General features: G+C 40.4%; 1 non-coding gene across 1 annotated transcript; it reads left to right on the top strand.

Moving 5' to 3' along the window:
- Positions 1-2,008: 2,008 nt before the first annotated feature.
- LOC128582958 (small nucleolar RNA U13) lies at positions 2,009-2,108 on the top strand. Its single transcript, XR_008379358.1, has one exon. It is a non-coding gene; the product is annotated as a small nucleolar RNA U13 (small nucleolar RNA).
- The last annotated feature ends 2,678 nt before the right edge of the window (positions 2,109-4,786 follow it).

Raw genomic sequence — 4,786 nt, 5'->3', positions numbered from 1 at the left:
TTATAGGCCATGCTGCTAGCCTCATAAACCACAAAGCTGGGAAAATGTGAGGTGATCCTGTTTGTCCCCTTGTACTGCAGAGGAAAAGAGTTTCTATTATCCTGCACTGTGATCTCAGAAGTCAATTGTGAAAGTACCCTTGTGAAGTTCACTCAGTCATGTGGCCTTCGAGGTAAGCAGTTTGACTTACACTTACTGAAATCACTGTTGGGAAAAATTCAGCATGAACTCATTTCATGTGTCTTCCAAGAAAGAAAACTACTTCATTGTCTATTGTATATTACTCTTTACTGCACAGCACAAGGCAAGCTCAGAGTAACATTCTAAGGTGAATAGCTTATTATTTATAGCGTAGTATTATTTTGTAATTTTATTAATGTGCACTGAGTGTAAGTAATTTAGAATAACAGAAAACTTGATGAGGGAGTCATCAAGCACTACTTTCAAATCTTTGTACTGGCTAACGATGTCATGGATCACATAGTTATCATGCACACTTTCCCAGAGACCTGGGCTAGCTGGTTTAGGGTTCAGCAGACAGTGGCCTCTTGTGTCGTGTGCACGTCCTTATGATTATGTTCTGTTAACATAATCTCAATGAGAAGCATTGAGACAGAGAGAGAGGAGGGGACCAGGTGAGAGGGGCTAGACAACCCCTCTCATAAACCCGTTATGACCTCTTCCAGTTGGCCCTGTCATTTTGAACCAATGATTTATATCTTTAGTTTTCAAATAATCAAAATAAATGAATAGTTCCTAAGATTTTGTGGTTAAGAATCTTCTTTTTTTTTTTCTTGGAAAATATATACAATGCTATTTAATTCAATGAACAACAAAAACAAAGAGAAAACTTATAATTAATACATAATAGCTTAATCAAGTCTATAATGGATCATAAAACTAATAAATTACAAATGTAAAAGGACTTTGAAATTTAGAAATTCTGACATTAAGGAAAGATCCTGAAAGAAAATTCAATCACATAGAAAACAAATTAACAGTATATTTTTGAAAAATCAATCCCATGGCAGAAAAATAAGAACTTTAAATAACATAGTTATATAACATAATGTGATCATTCACTATATTGGTACCTGATATTATTTATACTCAGGATCATAGACTTGTATCCTTCTAAGAATGTAATTGGGCATTGGAGGAAATGGGGTGTCTTTTGCATGTTTTGACCTAATTTGGATACTGTGTATTGACTCTCTCAGGGGTTTTTAAAACTGTGTCTTGGCTTCAACAGCCACAAGAGAAACAAAACTATATTTTTCACTTTCATTGGTCTATGTACTTAATGCCCTCTATCCGAGCTTTAAATAAAGTTGCCAACATACTTTTTAGGTTATCTCCATATACAGTAAAAGTGAAATTATAAGACAATCTTTTCGGTTTTATCTGTCTTTTTTTCAATCTTATTATCAATTACCAATGTGTTGTGGTATACAAAAGAACTACATAGATATGACCACCTCCGTTTTTAGAGTGTAATCTCCCCGATGCACTCATTTCCCTAAAACATATAGAAAAAAAGCAGTAGATATATAATATCTTTCATTCACTGAAATAAGATGAATCAATGAAGGGAAATACAGATTTAGACAATCATCTACAGTCTATATGGATAGCAAACAAGCATTAAAAATCGAGTACTTTATTTAACAATTATTAAGCACCAATACAGTTCCAGATTCCATGTCGGATAAAAAGGTAAATTAAAAAAATGTATTCTTTGGGCAGTGCCTGTGGCTCAGTGAGTATGGCTCTGGCCCCATATACTAAGGGTGGTGGGTTCGAACCCGTTCCCAGCCAAACTGCAACAAAAAAATAGCAGGGGGCATTGTGACAGGCGCCTGTAGTCCCAGCTACTCTGGAGGCTGAGGCAAGAGAATCACCTAAGCCCAAGAGCTGGAGGTTGCTATGAGCTGTGACAGCATGGCACTCTACCGAGGGCGACAAACTGAGACTCTGTCTCCAAAAAATTTTTAAAACGTACTCTCTGATCCTTTTGTAGTTCATGAGCGTGATGATTTGTTTTTCATGCCTATGCGTGAGATATGCCTCCCACAGAGTTTGCGCGAGGCCATGGTTGACTACTGACGGTTGATAGTTCTCCCTTTGTACTCCTGTTCTTGTTGCTCTGGTGATGTTTCTAGTTTCTGCTCCAAGATTGGAAGCTCACAGAACTGCGTTCCTTAAAAAGTCCTCAAAGAAAGGTGTAGTAAGCTCCTCCTCTTCCAATTTTCTCTAAATATGTTGATCTGGAGTTGGCACTCTTTTTCTCAATTTGTCATTTACTCTTGGATTAGCTGAGATGCTCCTGGGACCACCCAGAAAGGCGACTCCGCTGGCTCCCTCGCCCAGAGCTTCTCATGCTGGATGCTCAGCCACCACGTCAGGCAATCGCCACTCGCCAGGAGCCTCCCCGCGTGGGGCTCCCCCCTCCATCCCCGACCCCTGCGCTGAGGTGCAGCCGGCAAAAGACCAGTCGGGGGAGGAGCGGCGGGGCAGTGCCAAGGATCTTCTCGGGAAGTTTTGATAATTAGGGTAAGAGGTATTTATTTATTTATTTCGAGGCAGAGTGTTCTCTGTGGTCGTGCGGGGAGTGCCCTGGTGGGCTAGGTTTTCTTTTTCTTTCTTTCTTTTCTTTTTTTTTTTTGTAAGACAGAGTCTCACTATGTCGCCCACTGCAGAGTGCAATTAGCCTCACAGCTGACAGGAACCTCAAACTCTTGGGCTTAGGCGATTCTCCTGCTTCAGCCTCCCAAGTAGCTGAAACTACAGGTGCCCACCACAACGCCTCCCACTATTTTTTTGTTATTGTTGTCATTGTTGTTTTGCCGACCCTGGCCTGGTCGAATCCACCAGCCCAGGAGCGTGTGGCTGGCGTCTTAGCAGGTGAGCTAGAGGCGCCCAGCCCAGATTTTCTATTTTTAGTTTAGAGGAACCTTACCTTTGCTCAGGCTGGTCTCTAGTTCCTGATATCAAGCAATCCACACACCTGAGCCCCTACTAGAGGGCTAGGATTACAGGTATGAGCCACTGTGTCTGCTTGGGAAGTTTTTAAAATGCATATTTGTACATACAAACAAAAATGGAGAAACGTAGACGAAACTTAGGATGCTGTCCCTAAACAGCACCCAGAGAACAGGACATCAGTCTTTTCAACTTTCACACATGTATGTGATTCTAGTGTTATCCATTATTCAAACCTGATACGGCTCCAATGAATTTCCCTTTCTTTTTTATTTTTTCATCTTATTAATTTCTTTTCTTCTTTTTTATTATTACGTAAACACATAATCATTAATGCATTTATGGGGTACAATGTGCTGATTTCATATAGAATTAGGAATGCTTACGTAGAATCCAAACTAATGACCAACCAAGGCCAGCAGTCCACAAGTTCTGGCTACTCTGCACTTATCAGTTGTTACTTTCCTCACTAAAGCTGTACTGCAGACACACAAGTTTACTTTCATTCTTTTTCTATCCTCCTTGCCTTTTCACATCTGGGAGAAGTCAGTTACCTGCCCATTTTAACTCCTAATGACTCATTCTCCTAGGCTCTGCCCTCACCTGATGACAAATGACATGCGTTCATGAGGAGGTAGTAGGAGAACTGACTTAGGTGTGTAGGAACTGCATTCAAACTTTTTTTTTTTCTTGAGACAGTCTCATTCTGTCACCCTAGGTAGAGTGCCCTTTTCTCATTACTCACAGCATTGTCAAACTTTTAGGCTCATGTGATCCACCTGCCTCACGCTACCAAGTAGCTGGGAATACAGGCAGGTGCACAACACTTAGCTGTTTTTTCTATTTTTAGTAGAGAGAAGGTATCACTCTTCTTCAGGTTAGTTTCAAACTCTGGAGATCAGTCAATCAAGCCACCTCAGACTCCCAGAGCATTTTTTTAAGTATTACAGAAACCTTCATCAGCTTAACTGAGGTGCAATATATGGATTTTAATGGCCCTATGTACTAAAATATAACTATGTGGACAGACATTCTGAAATGTACAATGTCCACTGTACTGTTAAGTGTAACCTGTGGAATGGCACACAGATTATGGTTGATGACCAAATGTGATTTTCATTAATTCCTTCCACAAACATTTGTTGAGCACCTACTATAATGCCAGACTTGCTCTTAATGCTGACACACCATGAAAGACACACACAGAGAAAAGCTCTGGTCACAGGGACCTCACACTGTAGTGAATGTGAAAATAAAGAAATATTTTCTCCAGTGACTGATAAAATAAAATCAATAGATACATACATATCATGACAGGCTACACAACAAACTAATCAGGGAAGGAGGGAAAGGAAATGGAGTGGAGTGGTTGTGAAATTGGGACCTTTCAGTAGATTATGCAGCTAAGGCCTCTCTGAGAAAGTGACACAGGAGGAAAAGCCTGAGGGAGGTGAAGGACCAGCTGTGGAAGTCTGGAGATGGAAGTTGCAATGAGAGAGTGTCCTGAGCTTCCTACTGATTTTTCCCAGTAAATTTTTTAGTCACTGGTAAACAGTAATGTCCGCCATACCTTGATGCAAGAAGTGGTATGTTGTTGTCCTTTGGCAGATACATATTGGTCAGGTTTAAGAGCAGATTAGCCTTGAAGATTCCAGAAAATAAGACATGGTTTAAGACCTGTGATGCTTAGAAAAAATTGAGGCTTTTGCCTGCCTTGCATCTACTTCACAGCTTGAGACATGCCAATTCACACATGTTCTAAGCACTTGTTGCTAGTAACAAATCTCTCTTCCTCAGGGGCCAA

Source organism: Nycticebus coucang, chromosome 3 (assembly GCF_027406575.1).
Source record: "Nycticebus coucang isolate mNycCou1 chromosome 3, mNycCou1.pri, whole genome shotgun sequence".
Classification (NCBI taxonomy): domain Eukaryota; kingdom Metazoa; phylum Chordata; class Mammalia; order Primates; family Lorisidae; genus Nycticebus; species Nycticebus coucang.
This window is presented reverse-complemented; position numbering and strand designations above follow the sequence as displayed.